This window comes from Ranitomeya variabilis, chromosome 4, assembly GCF_051348905.1.
Source record: "Ranitomeya variabilis isolate aRanVar5 chromosome 4, aRanVar5.hap1, whole genome shotgun sequence".
NCBI lineage: Eukaryota > Metazoa > Chordata > Amphibia > Anura > Dendrobatidae > Ranitomeya > Ranitomeya variabilis.
The window spans coordinates 307,256,450-307,283,852 of NC_135235.1; positions in this window are offsets into that span (position 1 = coordinate 307,256,450).

The window sequence follows — 27,403 nt, forward strand, 5'->3', positions numbered from 1 at the left end:
AGTATTTAGCAGTGTGGGCACCATATCCCTGTTAAAAAAATAATTAAAATAAAAAATAGTTCTATACTCATCCTCCGCCGTCCAGCGAAGCTGTGTCGATGCGCGCGCGGCTGCCGCCAGCTTCCGTTCCCAGGATGCATTGTGAAATTACCCAGATGACTTAGCGGTCTCGCGAGACCGCTAAGTCTTCTTGGTTATTTTGCAATGCATCTCTGGGAACGGAAGCTGGCGGCAGCCGCACGCGCCTCGGCGGACGACGGAAGGTGAGAATAGCAGGTTTTTTGGTTTTTTTATTATTTTTAACATTAAATCTTTTTACCATTGATGCTGCATAGGCAGCATCAATAGTAAAAAGTTGGTCACACAGGGTTAATAGTAGCATTAACGGAGTGCGTTACCCGCGGCATAACGCGGTCCGTTAACGTTGTCATTAATCCTGTGTGAGCGCTGACTGGCGGGGAGTATGGAGCGGGTGCCGGGCACTGACTGGACGGGAGTAGGGAGGGACTAATTCTCAGCCAGACTGTGGCTGTCGCTGATTGGTCGCGGCAGCCAGGACAGGCAGCTGGTGAGACCAATCAGCAACGCGGGATTTCCGTGACGGAAGTTGCAGACAGACAAACGGAAGTACCCCTTACACAATTATATATACAGATAATACCGCTCCCTATGTATAAGAGTATAACTCTATAATACTGCTCCTATGTATAAGAATATAACTACTATAATACCGCTCCCTATGTATAAGAGTATAACTCTATAATACTGCTCCTATGTATAAGAATATAACTACTATAATACTGCTCCCTATGTACAAGAATATAACTACTATAATACTCCTTTTGTAAAGTAGAGAAACAGAGTTGAGCATATAGGAAACTTTTAATATGCTTTAATATGCCAAATTTGTTGAAATGAAAGTTACATAAGAGACCCCTAATGTATGTCCATAGATATTGTTAGTTCCATGTGTACAATTGTCTTACATATTACCAGGAACATTTTACCTGAACAGTATAAAGAAATTCTTTTTTTATGACTCTTTTTTTATCAGAATGATTTTCCACATGGTTGAATGCTATTTCTTTTCGATCTGATACTTTTTAAGCCACTTGACATATCCCCAGAGGGATCGGCATTTATAAAGATGACTTTTATAACTTTACTAGCGTGGAAGCAACAGGTGGCTTGTTTATCGACGTCTTCAAGCTGTAACACTCAGAAAACACACTGGGTTAAATACAACATCTGCTGCTCTGGCATCTTATCGAGAAATGCTCAACGAGTCATTTTGGTGTGGTTCCTTAAGACATATGACTTGATAGACTTTATTCAGCCCCTGTCCAGTAGTCGCTGCTGAGCTGACCATCGTTTAGGTATAGCGGGTCCTGCTGAGACCCCTGAAGACCCACTGGTATCACTGGGGAATAATATAGTCACTTATTGATGTTTTCCTTAGTGACGCTTTAGTAATTGTCTAGTAGAAGACAACCAAATCAAGAGATGCTATGTTTAGCAGCTCTCAATCAGGATTTTAGAGGTAGTCCTTAGCAAAGAATCAGCTGTCCATGTTTCATTCTTTGGTTTTCTGAACTCAGTGACTCCAATTTTCATGACACTGGAAACCTTAGCGGAACAAAATGTAAGCATTTCACAGTGTCCACTTAAATTAAAGGTCTATCCGTGTCATTCATGAACATTCAACCCTTCCTTGTAGCAGCTTTCTGCTTTGGTTGAGCAATGGCGTTCCTGGCCAGAGAACCCCTCTCCATTAACTAAGAAAGGTCTATTAAGATGATTCAATATGGATTTATAAACCAAACAATCCCTAACAATTTAGACTAGTCTCAATGTCCCTCCAGGTTTCAGTGGCCTAATGTGGTGAGGGCCTCAGAGGCTTTTGCATAGGGGAGCCAAGTTCTATGAGGATGCAAAATATTGCACCCCTTGCAGCTTTTTTTAGAGTTGCACATGGTAATTATTCATCTGGAAGCTAGCTCGACTGTTGAAGCCGCCGTAAAAGCGACTGCAAAACATCCAGAGAAACTGCTTCAGTTTTCCTGAAGAAGCCTCTACAATTAAAACTTTGTGGGGTCCGCCAGTGATTTAAAGACACCATGTGCACATTCCCTTAAAGAGGAACTTTTTCTGAATTTTTTAATTTAAACTTTTTCCAATAGGTGCCTCTCCATTCATTTTGAAACAGTTCTTCTTTTTATGTTGTTCCTCTCTGTTCCGAAGTTATGTTCTCCAGTAATAAAGAAGAATATTTTCCCTTCAACCAACCAACCAACCAACCAACCAACCAACCAACCAACCAACACCACAGAACTCCTTTGTAGGCACCTCCATGTGTTAACTGGCTGGCATCAAAAGAGAAAAAGCAAAACACACCCATAGAAGTTCTGTAGTTTGGACAGTTGTTAAAAAGTAAATCTGTGGGGCGTTAATTTGTATGGAGGTTTAAGGGGTATTGCCTCTCCTGGTTGAGAGTGACATGCCAGTGTAAGGAGACTTATAAACCATGCATGCTCCTCTGGGAATTGAAATATGTAAATTAACTCTTCAGAGAGGAAGAGGACTCTAGTGCCACCTACAGGAAGCAGTAATCCTAAAAGTCAATATTGACCCTTTAAAGACTTGCTACATGACATAGGATAAAAGACAAACTAGAATTTCAATTTGCAGACACGTGTTTTGGGGTGTTGCTCCTCCTCAGTGCAAAGCATGAGATCAGATTTGGCTGGATGAGAGACCTCTTCCATCCGATGAAACAAGCATCGGTCCAGGATGTTAGTATGTGCTTTTTTTTATTTAATATGGGGCACTGTTTCATTTAAGAAAAGGCTGTACAATTTGTGGACACCACCTTTAAATTCCCAATGCAGCAATTTATATTGTGATCCCCCTTCAGTACAGATCAGCTGACCTCAGTAACTTTTGTTTGCAACATAAATATCATGATAACCTATGCATCATGACACAAAATGCAATTTCTGCTAGCTTTTGAATACCGGAGAAAAGAAATGAACAAAATTTACATTAAAGCAAAAAATGTTCCGCATCCATCTGAGCCCTATAGACCAGAAAGGTGAATTTCAATTTCACTGCTCCGCACAGTTGCATTGCCGTGTCTAATGGAAGATATACCCACAGGTAGGCTGCCAGGAAACCTTGAGGCCAAGGTGAGGCTGCATTATTATTGTCTACGTAATAATATTCGGCTGAATTTCTCGGCACAAGGTCAGATGTAGTCCCGGTAGGTATAGTTTAAAGCACCACTGACTACAACTTTATTAGTATCGCAGATTTGTTATGTATCCTAGCACCACATATATTAAGCAATAAAGAAATACTTCTTCAATCTCCAATGCCTTTGACTAAATTCAGGGTCTGTTGTTTGCCTCCTAAAATCAATGAGCTAACTACCAAAGTAGCAATTGCACCTGCATTAACCTCAGAAACATATGATGAGGAAAGTTGTGCTTAGTGATCTCTCAAAGATCAAATAACTCATTAAAGGGTTAAAGGGTTAAAGGGACACTCCCAGGGCTTAACCTGCAGAGGTCACAACCGCGACCGGGCCTGTACGAGCGAGAAGCCTGCCGATGCCAATACAAACTTCAACTGGATGTGCAACCTCGGACACACATTCAGCTGAAGTGTGTTGCAGCGCAGGGGTCTGTGGACTGCAATGCACGTTGCTGGCCAACCAGTGGCCAGCAGCTGACGTCAGTGTGCACATAACTGGGAGCTCATGTCAGTCATGTCATGCTCTCTCATTGCTTGCACGCTGAAGCCAAATACTTTTGCAAGGCACTGTATATACCAGGATGAGGGATATACATACCAGTATGGAGCTCATGATAAGGGACATATATACCAGGATGGGGACCAGCATAAGAGACATATATGCTAGGTTGTGGGATATATATATATATATATATATATATATATATGCCAGAATGATGCCCAGGATGGGGGACATTTATACCAGGATGAGGAATAAATACCAGGATGTGGCCCAGGATAAGGGACATATATACCAGGATAGGGAACATATATACCAGGATGTGCTCAGGATGGAAGACATATACACTAGGATTGGGGACATATATACTAGGATAGGGAACATATATACTAGGACGGGTAACATATATACCAGGATGGAGGTCATATATGCCAAGATGGGGGAACATATATACCAGGATGGGGGAAATATATTCTAGGATAGGCCCGGGATAGGGGACATATATACCAGGAAGAAGCCCAGGATGGGGGACATCTACTATATAATTGTCTAAGGGTCAATTCCGTCTGTCTGTCTGTCTGTCTGTCCTTCTGTCTGTCACGGATATTCATTGGTCGCGACCTCTGTCTGTCATGGAATCCAAGTCGCTGATTGGTCGTGGCAAAACACCCACGACCATTGCCACGACCAATCAGCGACGTGCACAGTCCGGAAGAAAATGGCCGCTCCTTACTCCCTGCACTCACTGCCCGGCGCTCGCATACACCCCTCCGGTCACCGCTCACACAGGGTTAATGCCGGCGGTAACACACTCTGTTACCGCTGCTATTAACCCTGTGTGACCAAGTTTTTTACTGTTGACGCAGCCTATGCAGCGTCAATAGTAAAAACATCTAATGTTAAAAATAATAAAAAAAATAAAAAATGATTATATACTCACCTATGCCGCCTTTCCCGCTCCTCGCGATGCAAGCTGCACGTTCCGGTGGCAAGGATGGTCTGGCAGAAGGACCTGCCATAACGTCACGGTCATGTGACCGCGACGTCATCACAAGTCCTGCGCGCCTGCGCGGAAAGGACCTGCCGTGACGTCACGGTCATGTACGCGCCTGTGGAAGGTGAGTATATGTTTATTTTTAATTTTTTTAACCTGTGTCATATGTGGCTGGGAAATATACTACGTAGCTGGGCAATATACTACATGGGCTGTGCAATATACTATGTGGCTCTGTGCTGTATACTACGTCACTGGGCAATATACCACGTGGCTGGGCAATATACCACGTGGCTGGGCAATATACTACGTGGACATACATATTCTAGAGTACCCGATGCGTTAGAATCGGGCCACCATCTAGTTAATACATAATGTGGAAGGGGGGGCAACTTATATACCCTTATAAGATTTAGAAGGGCCCATACATCTGACCAACATGAGGGGGTGGATAGGGAGATGTGTGGTTGTGTGTTTGTTGTGGGGGGAAACAAGTACAAATTTTGCACCGGGCTCTAGATACACCACTAGTTACTCTTAAAATATTCATAATATTGATCAATTGATCACTTGATGTCTGACAGGTGGGACTCCCTAGGATAAGTAGATTGAGTCTCTAGAACCTAGGAATCAGGTCTTGAATGGAGGAGAAGTGAGCACGCTTCATTGTCTATGGGACTACCAAAAATAGCAGAGCACTGTGCTAAGCTTTGGCCATCCCATAAAGAGTGAATGGAGCAGAGGTTGAAGGTGCTACTTGCTTGATTGGTTAGCATCAGGAAGATCATCATTAGTTAGAAAGAAGGAGTACACGCCCCCAGTGAAAACTCTCTGATAACACTTACTTGGACTTGGTAAAAGTTAACTCATTAGGTAACAAATACTATGATTGCTAGTATCTCTGCAACGGAGTGGTAAAATTAAAAAACAAAAATGTTTTATTCTGCTCTATAACCACTATAACATCGTGTTCAGTTCAACATGGAAAATTTAGTGAGAGGCCCTATTGATTAATAGTTTGCAAACAACTCTTTAAGAATATTCAATTAGTAGACTGACTCTCAGAAGATTGGAGGGTTAAAAAAAGTCTACCACCCTCTTTACAAAATATATTCAGATATTGCATGGACCAAACTGTTATTTGCTGGTTTGCGCTATCATTTTGAAAGTTCCTATGGGATATTGTTCATTCTATTGTGTGTGAAATACCACATGAAGGCATGGCAAAGCACATAAAGCACAGGATGATCCTGCATGTAGGGGGTCAGACACACTTATGGTGAGATGAGCACAAACAGAGTTTTTGCTGGTGATTGCAATCACCATTGAGAAGCTAGCGGTGGGATTAAATAAGAACTCACTATAAGGGCTCGCTCACACAATCATATACATCAGACAAGTGCTGTTCAATGTTTTGTCGGAGAGCACGCAGCTCAATGCTATTTTATGGGGCAGTGCCGACCAGCGCTTTTTTTTATCAAGCTGTTTTGGCATGAGGAAAAAATAGTAGCATGATACGGGTGCATTCGGTGATCGGACCATGAGCACCCATACAAGTCTGTGGGTGCGTGTAAAATATCGTACTGCAATTGGATGTCATATGAGTGAAGTCCGATGTACACTCACAGTGACAATGGAGAAGATGGAGAAATTAAGTTCTCCATCTTCTCCACACTTGTGCTCCAATTTTCCCATGCGAGATAATCAGATCACACTAAGATGACACTCAAATCAAACTTTGGCAGAGTTTGAGCTGAGTGTTATTAGGATAATCGTCCCGATAGAATAGGTATATGGCCGTCTGACCCCAGCCTAAGGGCGCAGTCAGATGGCTGTATAACACTGATGACGATCGCATCGCAATGCTCGGACTGGCCAGCAGCTCTCCTGACCCTGACTACAATGATGATCATTATTACCTGTTTGGTATAATTGCTTACTTATACGCCTGACAACAATCCTACATATTCCCTGACTTTGTGCAAGCGTTCGCCAAATATTGATTTAATTTTGATTTCTCTTTTGTTCGTTTGCTTTGCCATTTCTTTAGTGATAAAAATAATCCATTAACACTTCTATTTATTAAAGTATTTTTACTTTGCAGTATTTTTCCACACCTGCCTAACACTTTTGCACATTATTATATATCAGGTCAACAGCACGGTATCACACATAACAGACTTAGGCTAAGTTCACAATTGCATTCAGGAGTGCTGCGGATGGCTTCGTACTTCCTCCCTTCTTCCTCCCTGAAGCTCCGCCTACACTCCGCCTACTTCTGTATGCTTCCTGCGTTTCCTTGCGTACCTATCTTTAACATTGAGTATGCAGGGACATGTGTTGTATGCGGACGCAAAATTTTGCATTTCTGTGCGGTCGCTGCACACGTCAAATCGCTGCATGCGGACACATCTGCATACAACGCATGTCCCTGCGTAATATAGGTATGCAGGGAAACGCATGATGCATACAGAAGTAGGCGGAGCTTCAGGGAGGAAGAAGGGAGGAAGTACACAGCCATCCACAGCCCTCCTGAATGCAAATGTGAACCCGGCCTTAGATATTCACAGTGAGCAGAAGGTATACCTTTAGATACTCTGGATCAGAGTAAGCTTATATATTCAGGGTTAGGAGAAGCTTATAAACTTTAGATCAGCAGACAGCATTGCGCATTACATACTTGGATACATCATCTCAGCTGATAGCATCATGCAGATAGTTCAGCAGATAGTATAGCATGATAAGCTTAGATACATCAGCCCAGCAGTTAAAATCAATCACATTAGCCTTAAAGGAGTTGTCCGAGACTTTAACATTGATGACATCAATGTCTGAGCAGTGAAGGTGTAGGCTAGTTCCACACATTAACTGTATTTTATCCCTCTAACATTAACTAACTACCATCAATGTACACTACATATCTTATCACTATCTTGTGTCTCTGTCTAATCCTGGGCTTACCCTCCACTATACCCTACTCACATTATTCAGACCTGCCAGCAGGAATTTCAGGGCCCCATACTGACAAAATTGAAATATTTTCGGGCCCTGTGAAGAAACCAGATTGTGTCTTAATGTCCTAGACAACCATGTTTTTGCAAACCAAGAAAAATTGACTTTTTATCTGTATATTGGCTTGTGGATTTAAATGTTTATGTCTGGTGGGTCAAGAAGACAGACTTGCAAACTGATATACCATTTAACACACTGTGTAAGTCTGTAATAGTGACTTTTACATTGTGTGTGTTTATCTTTGTTTATTGTGTGCTGATATGCTAATTGTGTATTGTGTATTGTGTTCTATAACCCGTTTGTTGACTTTGAAGGTAGATAGGGAAAGGCTGTGAGGGGGACTGAAGGTCACTGGGTAATTCTAAAAATAGCTTACAGGCCTTCTGGTGTGTCACTCTTCAGGATAAATATAGAAAAACTGACTGAACAGCCATCTAGTCTGAACTGGTGCATAACCAAAAAGTCTTACATAGCAAATAGATAATGGCCAAATCTTGTGCTAAAAATCTCATGTGTTTTTTCATAAATTTCACAAGCCATTATGCTGTTCACATTTCATGTATTGCACATTTCCTTGCTTTAGCACAATAAACTTGAGTGCAGCCATTATCTATTTGCTATGTAAGACTTTTTGGTTATGCACCAGTTCAGACTAGATGGCTGTTCAGTCAGTTTTTCTATATTTACTATGTATTGCTTTTTCTGACTTGAACGCCCCGCCCTTCACCATGCTGTGATTTTAATTAGATCCAAACACAGTTGGTTCTAACCTCCTTTATAAATGCAGGCTTTACCATGTTATTAGCCATAGGTAAGTGTTCACACTAGGCAGACAGGTTAGTTACCCATTCGATCTGAGATTACCTTGACGTTTGGTGAATGGGCTCACAACTTTTGGCCAAATCTTGTGCTAAAAATCTCATGTGTTTTTTCATAAATTTCACAAGCCATTATGCTGTTCACTCTTCAGGATCTCAGCTGAGGGTACATCGGACGCGCTGAATGAACACAGGACTGCTCTCGGATCTCTCCCTATGCTTGTCGTTACCTCCTCTCTGTGTGCGTATCACAGGTGGAGCAGTGACCCTGGGAGCTCAGACATAACATCTACCATTCTCTGGGCGAGTCAGCGGAAGGGTGAAGCCCTGTAATGTGCACCATCTTGGGGTAATTGCTGAAATTGTTCTGCTTGCTATTGGGTATTATGGTTCAATAAAATATTGCCACACTGTTTTACCCTAACCCTGTGTTGTCTGTGTAGTGTATTGCCCACCGAGAGATAGAGCTGGTGTTCAGTGGTATGAGCCCTGGTCCATGCAGTCTTGCTAAAGGCAGCCTGGCCAGCGGACGAGAGGACCCACTGACCCCGTTTCTCCACAGGCCCCCTTGAGACTTCACACAGCCTCTACCGTAGCTCTGCCTCTACCCCTCGAACCTTCCACAGTCCTACTGAAAAATGTCACTTCTGCACCACGTCTTCACCAATCACACATTAACAGTTCCCATCAAAAACCATATCACATACACAGCCATCAGCTTTTGTTTTGGTCAAAAGATTTTTTTAAGCCGCAATGACGACAAGGTAGACTTTTTTGGCTGGGCCCTACTCTACTCTAATCTATTAAACATTTCTTAAAATATCCAATACCCTCTTTAGGTATATTTTTCTTTATTTTACTTTAAGGTAATGTGTCACATACATTTTTTTAAATGACCAATAATACAGCAAACAAGAAACAAATACCATCACACCATGACCAGACCACATATTACCACTGCGAATAATACCACATAAAAGAACAAATACTGTCTCACAGTTACCAGACCTCATATTACCACCACATCTGAACATAGAATACAGTGTACAGTGTAAGTGTACAGGTAATATAGTGAGCACCAGTGACATTATACACAGGAGCTCTCTATATAGTGTCAGTGTACAGGTAATACAGTGATCACCGGTGACATTATACATAGAGGCTCTGTATATAGTGTATAGTGTACAGTTAATACAGTGATCACTGGTGACATTATACACAGGAGCTCTTTATACAGTGTCAGTGTAAAGGTAATACAGTGATCACCAGTAACATTATACACAGGAGCTCTGTATATAGTGTATAGTGTACAGGTAATACAGTGAGCACTAGTGACATTATACATAGGAGCTCTGTATATAGTGTCAGTGTACAGGTAATACAGTGCTCCCCGGTGATATTATACACAGGAGATCTGTATACAGTGTCTGTGTACAGGTAATACAGTGATCACTGATGGCATTATACACAGGAGCTTTGTATATAGTGTATAGTGTACCGATAATACAGAGCTCACCAATGACATTACACACAGGAAGTCTGTATATAGTGTACCGATAACACAGGGATCACCAGTAACATTATACACAGGAGCTCTATATATGCTATATAGTGTATAGTGTTATTGTAAAGGTAAGTCAGTGATCACCAGTGACATTATGCACAGGAGCTCTGTCCAACTTATACAGTGTATAGTGTAAGTGTCCAAGTAACATAAATTGCTTTCCCTCATCCCCCACCCTTAATTCATTCTTAGCTTTCCCCCAACCTCAATTCATCATTTGCTCTCCCTCACCCCAATTTATAATTATTTGAGCTCTCCCTCCTCAATACATCATCCTTTGCTGTCCCCGTCCTCACCCTCATTTCATCATCATTTACTTCCCCCACACCCATTTAATTAATTTTATTAAGAAAAAAAGGTTTTCATATTTACCTCTCATGACAGTGGTAGCTCTACTTCTGGACTGGTATCCTAGGCGTGTAAATGCTATCACCTAAGTGATGATATCATTGCGTAGGTGCCATCACTATCATGTCACAGAAGAGGTGGAGCGAGCTCTCCTGGAGCTGCGCGGTCATTCTGTTTTGACGGCCATGGAGCTCCAGGAAAGCTCCTTTTCCAGAGATGTGTGCTGCACAATGCATTATTGTATCCTAGGGCCCAGTGAGCAGATGAAATAGAAGGGGTGGGGGGTATGGACTGGGCCTGAGCCCCCCTCTTTGCTTCTGCTCACTGGGCCCCATATACCAGTAAAGGCAGTAATGCACTAATGACTGCCCTACATTACTTAGAAGCTGTACATCACCACAATATAAGAGACAAACATCACTATTCATATTGCATGAAAAACTTGACACTGTACAAATGGCGCGACTGTTGTCTTCAGGGGCAGGAACGCAGAAGAACATTCTACCTCTCTTGTAGTATCACCCACGATAAGCTTAGCTACCCAATGTTGGCGTCTATGCAAGTAGTTTTCATGCAGTGAGTGTTTTTATTGCAAAACAGTTGCAAGGAGCTCTTTTTTAACCCTTCCACATTCGGTGCCTGTCATAATAGATTATTTTTACAGGATGAAGCTGTAAACGAGAATTTGCATACAACAGGATAAACATATAAAATTTCCATTTGTTTTATCCTGAATACATTTAGAAGTTATACAATTGCATTTGGCACTTTTTAAATCACACTCCATGAATTATTAAGGGTTGATTGTTTTATTCCTCTGTGTAAAGAAAATACCACGCCAGCTCTGCTGCATCCACATATAGATTATGCTTTATTTCATCCGACTGAATATGAACTTTAAATGAGGAAAAAAAACAAAAACATCTTGTCTGGTTTTTGTTCTGCCCCATACGGCTGCTGTATCCTCGTAAATTTCCTATATTATATGTCACCGCCGCGTATTAAGCAAAACACAGAAAAAAGAGGAGTCCAAATTGAAGGCAACATCGATGTAATAGGTACGGAGATGTACACGGCTAATCTGTAAGAGGACGGTTTAAATCATCTCCACTCCCTGACAAGTCTGTGCAGATGTTGTGTTCACAAATTTCCTTATTATGTGTAAAAATGACACCCGCTGGCTTCTTGAGTTATTCAGTAAATACCCTCTGGAGAATGAGCGTAATATGAAGATAAACTCCGGAGGTAAAGAAAATGAGAATTATGGCATCGCTTAACTTACTGCATGAAAACAACTTTTGCTAAGATTGTTTTAAAAAGGGTGTAATGTAGCATTGCCATTTATTTATACAGTACCTAGCAAGTAGCATGGTGGAAGATGATGCGCCTGTCCCTTTAATAGGAATGCTGCTACTGTGATTAATTGAAACAGCAATCCCTGCAGGGGAAAGTAAGCATTACAGGTGGTTATTGAAATGAATGGATCTGCCAGAGAAAGGGCTGCTGCATATCAGCAGCTCTCCACTCCTAGAACAGTGCCTCTCCTATGCCATCACTGTGTCCAGATGATGGCCGGGATTGTAAAAAAGCGAGAACTTTAAGAGAACACAGAAACCATTTACAAAGATCTCAAGTTGCTGTTAGTGAAGGAAAACTTGGAGAATTATCTTAAATGCTTAAACCTGCAGCAACAATTATTACAGTACTTCATTGTATTATGTGACGTTGGCAGCTATAGGTGATCACTTATATATTCTATTTATATTCACACCTTATGATTATTACTTGTGGTTTTATCTACATTACTGCAGGTTTTACCCAATTAGGTAGGAAATTGATTTTAAATTATGCTTATCTTTCTGCTTAGGGTCATGTGTGGATTACATTTGACAATTTTAATGCAAGTAAAAAAGTAATTATCTTTTTTCTACCTGAACATGCACTAAAATATAAGCAGAGAATAAATGTATTTGTGCAACACTGTATCAGACAAAGGAAGAGCACAAAACCATATTGCAATGGACGGGATGCTACAAACAGACCGCTGCTTCCATGTGTTGTAGACGACTTTACTTCTTAGGAGGCTATGTTCCCACGATGGTGGGGTTTTCATATTGCAGATTTTCTGCAGCATTTCTGCACCCAGTAAGTAAAATTGGTTGCTCGCATTTTTTCTAAAATGCACATCGTCAAAAACTCATCATAAAAAGACACACTCATCACAGTAAAGACACATTTGACTTCTCACATTTCTAGCATCGTCCCCATCTATGCCTAACCTGCACAAACTCCTCATCCTACTGTCATCCCAATGTTGAGCCGCTTCTGTATTACGTGTCTCTATTACTGCGCCTGCTGTGCGATACAAAACAATTCTCCTCTTAGTGCCCCACATAGTAATGCCACCACTGTACCCCTTACATAGTAAGATGTCTCCTTTGTGCCATCACAGTAGCCACCACACCTTATAAGTGCCCCACAGTAGTCCAAAACTGTATAATAGCCCCCAAAATAGTCCCCACAGTTTATGATGGCCCCCACAGTAGCCTCCACACTGTATAAGGGCCCTCACTGTAGTCTCCACAGTGTATAATGGCACACACAGATTATGATAGCACCCCACAGTAGCTTCCACACTGTATAAAGGCCCCCACCGTGTATGATAGCCACCATAGTAGCCTTCAAACTGTATAATGGCCCCCACATTAGCTCCCACACTGTATAATAGCCCTCACATTATATCCCACACTGTATAATGACCATCACAGTAGTCCTTCCTTACATCATATGATGGCCCAAACTGTAAATTGGCCACTGCATTAGTTCCCACACTGTGAAAGGGCCCCTGCATTACCTCCCATACTGTATAATGATCCCCGCATTAGCTGCCATGTTGTATAATGGACCCCACATTTGCTTCCACACTGTATAATGGCCTTCACATTAGCTTCCACGCTGTATAATGGTCCTGGCATTTGCTCCCTTGCTGTATATTGGCCCCTGCATTTGCTTACATGCTTTATAATGGCCCTTGTATTTGCTCCCATGCTGTATAATGGTCCCTGCATTTGCTTCCATGCTGCACAGTATAATGGCCCCCTCATTTGCTTCCATGCTATAGATTGGCCCCAACATTATCTGCCATGCTGTATAATGGCCCCATACTAAGTCCCACCTGCATAATGGCCCCATATTAGCTCCAACACTGTATAATGGCCCCATACTAACTCCTATGTTTTATAATGGCTTCCATATTAGCTGCCATGCTGTATAATGGCTCGATTTGTATTCAGGCCTATGGGTCTTCAAAAAAATCAGAACGCACTCGGATGACGTCTGAATGCAGTCTGAGATGGCGGAGGAACCGATGACACCGTAGAAAAGTGATCAGATGAAAGAGACTATGCAGGGTTTGCTTTCAGTCAGTATCTATGGAAACTAATAAGTCTGCATAGTAATTATACACAAAAAAATATAGTTTACCTGTAACAATAGCCTTATTATAATGTTGATTTTTTGTTGGATGAGTTAAGGCTATGTTGGGGGCCACATGTCAGTGGCTTTATAGGAACTTCCATCTGAAGCAATGAAATGCATGAATTTGGCATCACCACTGACAGGGTCAGGGGGAACAATGACAGTTTGGGGCCCCTGTGCAAGACATGTGTCTGGGCCCCCCTTCTTTTATCTTTTACGAAGACAAAGCTACAGATACTGTATATACACACACACATACATATACAGGTGCTTCTCACAAAATTTGAATATCATCAAAAAAGTTAATTTATATCAGTTCTTCAATACAAAAAGTGAAACTCATATATTATATAGAATCATTACAAACAGAGTGATCTATTTCAAGTGTTTATTTCTGTTAATGTTGATAATTATGGCTTACAGCCAATGAGAACCCAAAAGTCATTATCTCAGTAATTTCGAATACTTTATTACACCAGTTTGCTGGTCAATTAAGCACAGTGATACTGTTGTTTATAAACCAGGTATTGGTACGTTTGGCAGTGTGGACAGGTGCCAAGTTCTGCTGGAGAATGACATTTCCATCTCCAAAAAGCTTGTCGGCAGAGGGAAGCATGAAGTGCTCTAAAATTTCCTTGTAGACGGCTGCGCTGACTTTGATCTCGATAAAACACAGTGGACCTACACCAGCAGATGACATGGCTCCCCAAACCATCACAGATTGTGGAAACTTCATACTAGACCTCCCGCAGCTTGGAATGTGGCCTCTCTACTCTTCCTCCAGACTCTGGGACCTTGATTTCCAAACGAAATGCAACATTTACTTTCATCTGAAAACAACACCTTGGACTACTGAGAACAGTCCAGTTCTTTTTCTCCTTGGCCCAGGTAAGACGCTTCTGGCCTTCTCTATTGGTCATGAGTGGCTTGACACAAGGAATGTGACACTTGTAGCCCATGTCCTGGATACATCTGTGTGTGGTGGCTCTAGAAGCAATGACTCCAGCAGCAGTCCACTCTTTGTGAATCTCCCCCAAATTTTGTAAAGGCCTTTTTTTAATAATACTTTCAAGGCTGCGGTTATCTCGGTTGCTTGTGCACCTTTTTCTACCACACTTTTTTATTCCACTCAACTTCCCATTAATATGCTTGGATACAGCACTCTGTGAACAGCCAGCTTCTTTAGCAATGAGCTTTTGTGGCTTACCCTCCTTGTGGTGTGTGTCAATGACTGCCTTCTGGAGATCTGTCAAGTAGGCAGTCTTCCCCATGATTGTGGAGCCTACTGAAACAGACTAAGGGTCCTTTTTAAATGCTTAGGAAGCCTTTGCAGGTGTTTTTGTTAATTATTCTAATATACTGAGATAATGACTTTTGGGTTTTCGTTGGCTGTAAGCCATAATCATCAACATTAACAGAAATAAACACTTGAAATAGATCACTCTGTTTGTAATGACTTTATATAATATATGAGTTTCACTTTTTGTATTGAAGAACTGAAATAAATTAACTTTTTGATGATATTCTAATTTTTTGAGAAGCACCTGTGTATATATATAAATTGTGGTAGATAGGCCCTCTCGGCTGCACATGGAGGCAGAAATTGGGCTGATATAAGATACGGCCACTGCCTTTCAGGGCTGATATACAGAATTCTATAATGCTGTAGATAAGCCCCCCGGTCCGACCTGCAAGAGAAGAAAATAACTTTTATTATACTCACCCAGGGGTGCGGTCTGGTCCGATGGATGTCGAAGGTCCGGGTCCGGTGCCTCCCATCTTCTTGCGATGCTGCCCTCCTGCTTGCTTCACAGGCTCCCCGGCATCGTGCTCCTGCGCAGGCGTACTTTATCTGCCCTGTTGAAGGCAGAGCAAAGTACTGCAGTGCGCAGGCACTGGGCCTCCATCATTGTCAGACAGAAGCATAAAACTGGACTACTGACATGGCAAAGATGCAATATGAAATGAGTCTTGGAAGAATTGATGCCAAATGCTCATACCCTTTCATATAGAGAATATTTTATACTTTGCAGCCATACAAGTAAAGATACATGCGGGGAAGCAGTTATGTCAAATTTTCTATTTATTTTAATTTTGGGCTGCAAATATCTATTGAAACCAGAGGAATGAGTCCTGTTTTCTGGGCCCAAAAGTCCAACTGCCATATAAGAAGCGACAAGTATTAGCATTGATCTCTAGTGTAAAAACATACAAAAGGTGGGGTCCAGGAGTCTTGGGGGTACACAAGTCACACATTCCTCTATCTCGGTCTAAAGTTTCTAGAAATAAATGTAGTTGCAGAAAGTCTTTACGGATCCTATTTTAGCAAAGTGTGCAATGTGTTTAAGTGGTGATTCCAATCCGGTCAGCAGGAAGTGGTTCCCGGAGGAGGAACCATTTTGATGGGATTAATATTTATGAGGGTACAGCTGATCAATTCACACAGTCCAGTGACATAACCTTGGCAATTCTCAGATTTTTTGGAAATCATCCTGTGCATATTTCTGCTCAGCCTTAGCATCATTATATGCATATTAAATAGTTTTAATCAATTGCACATTTCTAAGCCCTGGCAACCTGCTATATAAGTACTATATATATACATTTCATTACAATCATATACTCACAAACAATAGTAATAGTAATAAAATAGTTCAAGGTAAAGATATTACACAAAAATGTCATAAAAATAAATGATGTGGGAAAATGAAATATATAAAATAGATATCGTTCCATACAATAAAAGTAAGGCTATGTACTAAAATAGTTACTCAAATAGTCAATTACATGAATGAACAGGGAGAGTCATACATATGGTATATCAGGGAAATTGACACTGAGACCAATAAATAATGTGATCAAAAATTCAAAAAAGATACCAAAAAGTGCCAGTGCTGTACTCATTCAATAGCCATGACCATGATATATAGTATAAGTATAGCAGCCATGATCGCTTAGGCCGGTTTCACATTTGCGGTTGTGTCCGCAGCGTTTCTTCCGCAATAATCTGCATGCGTTGTGTTTTCCTATATTTAACATTAGTAATGCAAGCGTCTGCGTTTGATTGCGTTTTGCCTCGTTTGACGACGCATGCATCGTTTCGTCGTCTGCGGTTTGGTGCGGTAAATGCTACATGTAGTAATTTTAGAGGCTTCAATTTGCGACCTAGAAACGTATGCGGTTGTTAGCGGTAGAAATGCGCCAAAAAACCGCATTGCTGTCTATGTTCGTGAACGCATGCGTTGCACCAGAGAAAAACATGTCTAGACACTAGTGTTGAGCGATACCGTCCGATACTTGAAAGTATCGGTATCGGAAAGTATCGGCCGATACCGGCAAAGTATCGGATCCAATCCGATACCGATACCCGATACCAATACAAGTCAATGGGACTCAAGTATCGGACGGTATTCCTGATGGTTCCCAGGGTCTGAAGGAGAAAACTCTCCTTCAGGCCCTGGGATCCATATAAATGTGTAAAAGAAAGAATTAAAATAAAAAATATCGCTATACTCACCTGTCCGACGCAGCCTGGACCTCAGCGAGGGAACCGGCAGCGTTGTTTGTTTAAAATTCGCGCTTTTATTTGGTTACGTGAAGTCCCGGCTTGTGATTGGTCAGGGCGGCCATGTTGCCGGGACGCGGACCAATCACAGCAAGCCGTGACGAAATTACGTCACGGCTTGCTGTGATTGGTCCGCGTCCCGGCAACATGGCCGCCATTAACCAATCACAAGCCGTGACGTCACGGGAGGCTGGACACGCGCGCTTTTTAAAATGGGCGCGTGTCCAGCCTCCCGTGACGTCCCGGCTTGTGATTGGTTGCGCCGCGGTCAACCAATCACAAGCCGGGAGGCTGGATACGCGCGCATTTTAAAATGGGCGCGTGTCCAGCCTCCCGGCTTGTGATTGGTTGATCGCGGCGCAACCAATCACAAGCCGGGACGTCACGGGAGGCTGGACACGCGCCCATTTTAAAATGCGCGCGTATCCAGCCTCCCGTGACGTCACGGCTTGTGATTGGTTGCGTCTCCCATGTGACTGCGACGCAACCAATCACAAAGCCGGGACGTAATTTTAAAATCCTTAAGGACCTGAAATTACGTCACGGCTTGCTGTGATTGGTTGCGTCGCCCATGTGACTGCGACGCAACCAATCACAACGCCGGAACGTAATTTTAAAATCCTGAAGGACCTGAAATTACGTCACGGCTTGCTGTGATTGGTTGCGTCCCGGTCACATGGGCGGCACGCAACCAATCACAAGCCGGGACTCACGTAAAGGAAAGAAAAGCGCGAATTTTAAACAAAGAACGCTGCCGCTTCCCTCGGTAAGGTGCAGGCTGCGTCGGAGAGGTGAGTATAGCAATATTTTTTATTTTAATTCTCTCTTTTACACATTTTTACATTAATGTTGTTTCGATACCGATACCCGATATCACAAAAATATCGGATCTCGGTATCGGAATTCCGATGCAGCAAGTATCGGCCGATACCCGATACTTGCAGTATCGGAATGCTCAACACTACTAGACACTGATTAGCCACCCCCCACTTACAAGGTGATAAAGGGAGGGAGTGGACAGCTGCAGGTCACTATGCAGCAGACAGAGAAGCAGAGGAGACAGACCAAAGCACCTTGCAGGAAACAAGCCTCTGAACAATGTGAGTATATCCTAGCCAATGCCTTTATTTTCTATTTTATGTCTCTACATGTCTTAATTTCTTTCATTTCTTTCTTTCTGCATGCACCAGAATGTCTTCTTCTTCTGATGAGGAGCAACGTCCTGGGCCTTCTGAAGTAGAACATGTCAGTGAAGTGAGTACTCACCTCCTCAGATTGGTAAGTATTCACTGTCACATCTACACATATGACAATTTTTGTTTTTCATTTTTTTATAGCACTTCTTCTACTGCGGCAGAGACTGGGCAGGAGCAGCGGGGTCACGGACGAGTGTGAAGGCGGCAGCGTGTAAGTATACAAGGCTGACTGTTTACTGTATCCTCACTTTAGTAATCTTGAATCTTCCTTTCTGTACTTTACTCTTTCTTTACAATTTTCTTCTGGACCTCTTTTTGTATCTTGACTTTCCTTATTCATGCCATTTCTCATCCTGTTTTCTTTCTTTTCCTTATGTTAATGTATCCAACATTAATGTCTTTACTTAATTTTTAGGTTCCAGAACGGGATGAATACCTCATAGAAAATGACCTCCTCATCTCCCTGGTCCAGGAGCGAGTCCCGTTGTGGGACACCCGGGTTCCACAGCGCTTGGACAATGTTATGATCCAGCACCTATAGAATGAGGTGGCCAAAGCGATGTGGGATGGCTGGGACAATGCCCCGACTCGGGTCCGAACTGCATTTGGTAACTATTGCAATGCAGTGTGAAGCAGCAGAGACCTTGGCCGTGCTCACACAACTGTGTGTGATGAGAGAAACTCCTGAGAGTTTCTCTCATCACACACAGTTGTGTGAGCATGGCCAAAAGACCATTGTCTAACCATTATGTTTTGTTTTTTCAACAGTGGCCCAACACGTTGGCGTTCAATGAATGACCGCTTCAACAAGGACCTGCGTCAAGAGAGCCGTGTTCCCAGTGGTTCTGGAGCAAGGATATGAAAGTACAAATACCATCGCATTCTGGCATTTTTAAGACCGATCCTTGCCCAGAGAACGTAAGTATTTCTCCCGTGCATTAGGCTGTGTTGTATTGCTATAATCTGTATGTTTCTATTCCACAGGAGTTGGCGTCTGGTTAATTTTTGGTATTAATTTATTTTCCTTTTTTCACAGCACATGAAGCAGCACTGTTGGCCCAGGTTCTGGAGCGGTCCTTCATCAGACAGCCACGGACCCGTCCCAGCCCTCCAGCAGCGCTGCAGCAAGTGGGCTTGCCACACAAACTGGATACCAGGAAGCTGGTCCATCAGGTCTTCCCCTTTCCCAGTCCTCTGCCTCTGCCCCCTTTTTTTTGGGCTCCTCCCGGCAGCAGCAGAGGGCATCGGACAGGTCCCTCATGCCCGAGTTTTTGCACTTGAGCTCAGTTTTTCACGAAGGACTCAAGGCTTTGGGTGACCGAATGGATATTTCCCTTAGCCACATGAATACACATATCTGTTGTGGATTCTGTTGGTGGGCTCCCTCTGGTGGTTACTGCTGGTACTGGGTGACTTTGGTGGGTTGCGGCCTTTGGTTTCCACCTGTCCATCAGAGGCTGGGTGTTTCCTATTTTACCTGGCCTTTCTGTCATTTCCCTTGCCGGCTATCAATGTGTTCAGATGTGCTCTGTTTGGTTCCTGCCTACCTGCTCCCAGATCTTTCAGGATAAGCTAAGTGCTGATTTTCAGTTGTTTGTTTTTTTGTCCAGCTTGCTTAGAATGTCTCTATGCTGGCTGGTTGCTCTAGTGGACTGAGGTTCTCCCCATGTGCCATGAGTTGGCACATGGGTTCTTGTAATCTCAGGATGGTTTTTTTGATTAGGGTTTTTTTTGCTGACCGCTCAGTCCCCTTTTGTATCATTCTGCTTTCTAGTTTTCAGCGGGCCTCTATTTGCTAAAGCTATATACATCATCTCTATGTGTGTGCCTTCCTCTCATTTCACCGTCAATACATGTGGGGGGCAACTATACCTTTGGGGTTAATTCCTCTGGAGGCAAGTGAGGTCTTGTTTTCTCTGCAGTACTAGTTAGCTCTTAGGCTGGTGCGTGGCGTCTAGAACCAACGTAGGCACGCTCCCTGGCTATCTCTAGTTGCGTTTGTCAGGCGTAGGGCAGCGGTCAGCCCAGGTTCCATCACCCTAGAGCTCGTCCGATATTTGTTATACTTTGCTTGTTCTGTGTTATCCCTAGCCATTGGGGATTCATGACAGTATAGCCGGCCCACAAAGTGTTAATTGTTTGGGCTGAAGCAGGAGGAAAAGAAGTGTTCAAGGAAAATTTTTTTTTTTTCCTTCAGAGTTTTGCTGCCTAGCCCTTAATTGCTGTCTAGCTGCTTCTTACCTCCTCTTAACCCTTGAATGGCTCTGATCTTAGCTGTTTATCATGAATGTCCAGAGTTTGGCTTCCAGCCTGAGTAATCTCGCGACAAAGGTTCAAAACATACAGGATTTCGTTTTTCACACTCCCATGTCTGAACCTAGAATTCCTATTCCAGAGTTTTTTTCTGGAGATAGATCTACCTTCCTGAATTTCAGGAACAATTGTAAACTGTTTCTCTCTTTGAAATCTCGCTCCTCTGGAGACCCTGTTCAACAGGTCAAGATTGTTATATCGTTCCTACGGGGCGACCCTCAGAATTGGGCATTTGCATTGGCACCAGGGGATCCTGCGTTGCTCAGTGTGGATGCGTTTTTTCTGGCATTGGGATTGCTCTATGAGGAACCTAACCTAGAGATTCAGGCTGAAAAGGCTTTATTAGCCCTCTCTCAGGGGCATGATGAAGCGGAAATATATTGTCAGAAATTTCGGAAATGGTCGGTGCTTACTCAGTGGAATGAGTGCGCCCTGGCTGCAAACTTCAGAAATGGTCTTTCTGAGGCCATTAAGGATATTATGGTGGGGTTCCCTGCGCCTACAGGTCTGAATGAGTCTATGGCTATGGCCATTCAGATTGATCGGCGTTTACGGGAGCGCAAACCCGTGCACCAGTTGGCGGTGTCTTCTGAACAGGCACCTGAGACTATGCAATGTGATAGAATTCAGTCCAGAAGTGAACGGCAAAATTATAGGCGGAAAAATGGTTTGTGTTTTTACTGTGGTGATTCAGCTCATGTTATATCAGCATGCTCTAAACGCACAAAAAGGGTTGATAAATCTTTTGCCATTGATACTCTGCAGTCTAAGTTCATTTTGTCTGTGACTCTGATTTTTTCACTGTCTTCCATTTCCGTCGATGCCTATGTGGATTCAGGCGCTGCCCTGAGTCTTATGGATTGGTCATTTGCTAAACGCTGCGGTTTTAGTCTAGAGCCTCTGGAAGTTCCTATTCCTCTGAAGGGAATTGATTCTACACCATTGGCTATGAATAAACCGCAATATTGGACACAAGTGACCATGCGCATGACTCCCGTTCATCAGGAGGTGATTCGCTTCCTTGTACTGTATAATTTACATGATGTACTAGTGCTTGGTCTGCCATGGTTACAAATTCATAATCCTGTCCTGGACTGGAAAACAATGTCTGTGCTAAGCTGGGGATGTCAGGGGGTTCATGATGATGCACCTCCGATTTCTATCGCTTCATCGACTCCTTCGGAGATCCCTGCGTTTTTGTCAGATTATAAGGATGTTTTTGAGGAGCCTAAGCTCAATTCGCTCCCTCCTCATAGAGAGTGTGACTGTGCTATAGAATTGATTCCTGGCAGTAAGTTCCCTAAGGGTCGTTTATTTAATCTGTCACTGCCAGAGCATACTGCTATGCGGAATTATATTAAGGAGTCCTTGGAAAAGGGACATATTCGTCCATCTTCGTCCCCTCTGGGAGCAGGTTTTTTTTTTCGTGGCAAAAAAAGATGGTTCCCTGAGGCCTTGTATAGATTATCGCCTTCTGAATAAGATTACAGTCAAATACCAGTATCCATTGCCATTATTTACTGATTTGTTTGCTCGCATTAAGGGGGCTAGGTGGTTCACTAAAATAGATCTTCGTGGTGCGTATAATCTGGTGCGGATTAAACAGGGTGATGAGTGGAAAACCGCATTTAATACGCCTGAGGGCCATTTTGAGTATTTGGTAATGCCTTTTGGACTCTCCAATGCTCCGTCAGTCTTTCAGTCCTTTATGCACAATATTTTCCGTGAATATCTGGATAAGTTTATGATTGTGTATTTGGATGATATTTTGGTGTTTTCTGATGACTGGGAGTCTCATGTTCTACAGGTCAGGAAGGTGTTTCAGGTTTTGCGGGCCAATTCTCTGTTTGTGAAGGGCTCAAAGTGTCTCTTCGGAGTCCAGAAGATTTCTTTTTTGGGGTACATTTTTTCTCCTTCTACTATTGAGATGGATCCCGTTAAGGTTCAGGCTATTTGTGACTGGACACAACCTACATCTGTTAAGAGCCTTCAGAAGTTCTTGGGGTTTGCTAATTTTTATCGTCAGTTCATTGCTAATTTTTCCAGTATTGTTAAACCTTTGACTGATTTGACTAAAAAGGGTGCTGATGTTGCTGATTGGTCTCCTGCGGCCGTGGAGGCCTTTCGGGAACGTAAGCGCCGGTTTTCTTCTGCTCCTGTGTTGTGTCAACCAGATGTTTCACTTCCTTTTCAGGTGGAGGTTGATGCTTCCGAGATTGGAGCGGGGGCGGTTTTGTCACAGAGAAGTTCTAATGGCTCGGTGATGAAGCCATGTGCTTTCTTCTCTAGAAAATTCTCGCCCGCCGAGCGCAATTATGATGTGGGTAATCGGGAGCTTTTGGCCATGAAGTGGGCATTTGAGGAGTGGCGTCATTGGCTTGAGGGTGCTAAACATCGCGTGGTGGTCTTGACTGATCACAAGAATCTCATTTACCTTGAGTCTGCCAGGCGTTTGAATCCTAGACAGGCTCGTTGGTCATTATTTTTTTCTCGTTTCAATTTCGTGGTTTCATACCTGCCAGGTTCAAAGAATGTGAAGGCAGATGCTCTTTCCAGGAGTTTTGTGCCTGACTCTCCTGGAGACACTGGGCCTGCTGGTATCCTTAGGGATGGGGTAATATTGTCCGCCGTATCCCCAGACTTGCGACGCGCATTGCAGGAGTTTCAGGTGGATAAACCGGATCGATGTCCACCAGAAAGACTGTTTGTTCCGGATGATTGGACCAGTAGAGTCATCTCCGAGGTCCATTCTTCTGTGTTGGCTGGTCATCCTGGAATATTTGGTACAAGAGATTTGGTGGCCAGGTCTTTTTGGTGGCCTTCCTTGTCTAGGGATGTGCGTACCTTTGTGCAGTCTTGTGAAGTGTGTGCTCGAGCTAAGCCTTGCTGTTCACGGGCTAGTGGGTTGTTGTTATCTTTGCCCATCCCGAAGAGGCCTTGGACGCACATTTCCATGGATTTTATTTCTGATCTCCCGGTTTCACAGAAAATGTCCGTTATCTGGGTTGTGTGTGACCGCTTTTCTAAGATGGTTCATTTGGTGCCCTTGCCTAAGTTACCCTCCTCCTCTGAGTTGGTTCCTTTGTTTTTTCAGAACGTGGTTCGTTTGCATGGGATTCCGGAGAATATCGTTTCTGACAGGGGATCCCAGTTTGTGTCTAGATTTTGGCGGACGTTTTGTGCCAAGATGGGCATTGATTTGTCTTTCTCGTCTGCATTCCATCCTCAGACGAATGGCCAGACGGAGCGAACTAATCAGACCTTGGAAACTTATTTGAGGTGTTTTGTTTCTGCTGATCAGGATGACTGGGTTGCTTTTTTGCCACTGGCCGAATTTGCTCTTAATAATCGGGCTAGTTCTGCCACGTTGGTCTCTCCTTTTTTTTTGTAATTCGGGGTTTCATCCTCGTTTTTCCTCTGGTCAGGGGGAATCTTCGGATTGTCCTGGAGTGGACGTGGTGGTGGACAGGCTACATCAGATTTGGAATCAGGTGGTGGACAATTTCAAGTTATCTCAGGAGAAGACTCAGCAGTTTGCTAATCGCCGTCGCCGCGTGGGTCCCCGACTTCTTGTTGGGGACTTGGTGTGGTTGTCTTCTCGTTTTGTCCCTATGAAGGTCTCTTCTCCTAAGTTCAAGCCTCGGTTCATCGGTCCTTATAGGATCTCGGAGATTCTTAACCCTGTATCTTTTCGTTTGGATCTCCCAGCATCGTTTGCTATTCATAATGTGTTCCATCGGTCGTTGTTGCGGAGGTATGAGGTACCCGTTGTTCCTTCGGTCGAGCCTCCTGCTCCGGTGCTGGTGGAGGGAGAATTGGAGTATGTTGTTGAAAAGATCTTGGATTCTCGTGTTTCCAGACGCAAACTCCAGTATTTGGTTAAGTGGAAGAGTTATGGTCAGGAGGATAATTCCTGGGTGGTCGCCTCCGATGTTCACGCGACTGATTTGGTCCGCGCCTTCCATAGAGCTCACCCTGATCGCCCTGGGGGTTCTCGTGAGGGTTCGGTGACCCCTCCTCAAGGGGGGGGTACTGTTGTGGATTCTGTTGGTGGGCTCCCTCTGGTGGTTACTGCTGGTACTGGGTGACTTTGGTGGGTTGCGTGTTATGGTTCTCAATGGCAAGAGAACATAGCCCAGCATACATAGGAACTAGCTCTTGGAAGGATGGAAACTTAAACTGACCATGAACTAAACCTGCCGCACAACTAACAGTAGCCGGGTAGCGTAGCCTGCGTTTTATCCCTAGACGCCCAGCGCCGGCCGGAGGACTAACTAATCCTGGCAGAGGAAAATATAGTCCTGGCTCACCTCTAGAGAAATTTCCCCGAAAGGCAGACAGAGGCCCCCACATATATTGGCGGTGATTTAAGATGAAAATGACAAACGTAGTATGAAAATAGGTTTAGCAAAATCGAGGTCCGCTTACTAGATAGCAGGAAGACAGAAAGGGTACTTTCATGGTCAGCTGAAAACCCTATTAATACACCATCCTGAAATTACTTTAAGACTCTAGTATTAACTCATAACATCAGAGTGGCAATTTCAGATCACAAGAGCTTTCCAGACACAGAAACGAAACTGCAGCTGTGAACTGGAACAAAATGCAAAAAACAAACAAGGACAAAAGTCCGACTTAGCTGGAAGTTGTCTGGTAGCAGGAACATGCACAGAAAGGCTTCTGATTACAATGTTGACCGGCATGGAAGTGACAGAGGAGCAAGGTTAAATAGCGACTCCCACATATGATGGGAACAGGTGAACAGAGGGGATGATGCACACAAGTTCAATTCCACCAGTGGCCACCGGGGGAGCCCAAAATCCAATTTCACAACAGTACCCCCCCCCTCAAGGAGGGGGCACCGAACCCTCACCAGAACCACCAGGGCGATCAGGATGAGCCCTATGAAAGGCACGGACCAGATCGGAGGCATGAACATCAGAGGCAGTCACCCAAGAATTATCCTCCTGACCGTATCCCTTCCATTTGACCAGATACTGGAGTTTCCGTCTGGAAACACGGGAGTCCAAGATTTTTTCCACAACGTACTCCAACTCGCCCTCAACCAACACCGGAGCAGGAGGCTCAACGGAAGGCACAACCGGTACCTCATACCTGCGCAACAATGACCGATGAAAAACATTATGAATCGAAAAAGATGCAGGGAGGTCCAAACGGAAGGACACAGGGTTAAGAATCTCCAATATCTTGTACGGGCCGATGAACCGAGGCTTAAACTTAGGAGAAGAAACCCTCATAGGGACAAAACGAGAAGACAACCACACCAAGTCCCCGACACAAAGCCGAGGACCAACCCGACGCCGGCGGTTGGCAAAAAGCTGAGTCTTCTCCTGGGACAACTTCAAATTGTCCACCACCTGCCCCCAAATCTGATGCAACCTCTCCACCACAGCATCCACTCCAGGACAATCCGAAGATTCCACCTGACCGGAGGAAAATCGAGGATGAAACCCCGAATTACAGAAAAAAGGAGACACCAAGGTGGCAGAGCTGGCCCGATTATTGAGGGCAAACTCCGCTAAAGGCAAAAAAGCAACCCAATCATCCTGATCTGCAGACACAAAACACCTCAAATATGTCTCCAAAGTCTGATTCGTCCGCTCGGTCTGGCCATTAGTCTGAGGATGGAAAGCAGACGAGAAAGACAAATCTATGCCCATCCTAGCACAGAATGCCCGCCAAAATCTAGACACGAATTGGGTTCCTCTGTCAGAAAAGATATTCTCCGGAATACCATGCAAACGAACCACATTCTGAAAAAACAGAGGAACCAACTCGGAAGAAGAAGGCAACTTAGGCAGGGGAACCAAATGGACCATCTTAGAGAAACGGTCACACACCACCCAGATGACAGACATCTTCTGAGAAACAGGAAGATCCGAAATAAAATCCATCGAGATGTGCGTCCAAGGCCTCTTCGGGATAGGCAAGGGCAACAACAATCCACTAGCCCGAGAACAACAAGGCTTGGCCCGAGCACAAACGTCACAAGACTGCACAAAGCCTCGTACATCTCGTGACAGGGAAGGCCACCAGAAGGACCTTGCCACCAAATCCCTGGTACCAAAGATTCCAGGATGACCTGCCAACGCAGAAGAATGAACCTCAGAAATGACTTTACTGGTCCAATCATCAGGAACAAACAGTCTACCAGGTGGGCAACGATCAGGTCTATCCGCCTGAAAATCCTGCAAGGCCCGCCGCAGGTCTGGAGAAACGGCAGACAATATCACTCCATCCTTAAGGATACCTGTAGGTTCAGAATTACCAGGGGAGTCAGGCTCAAAACTCCTAGAAAGGGCATCCGCCTTAACATTCTTAGAACCCGGTAGGTATGACACCAC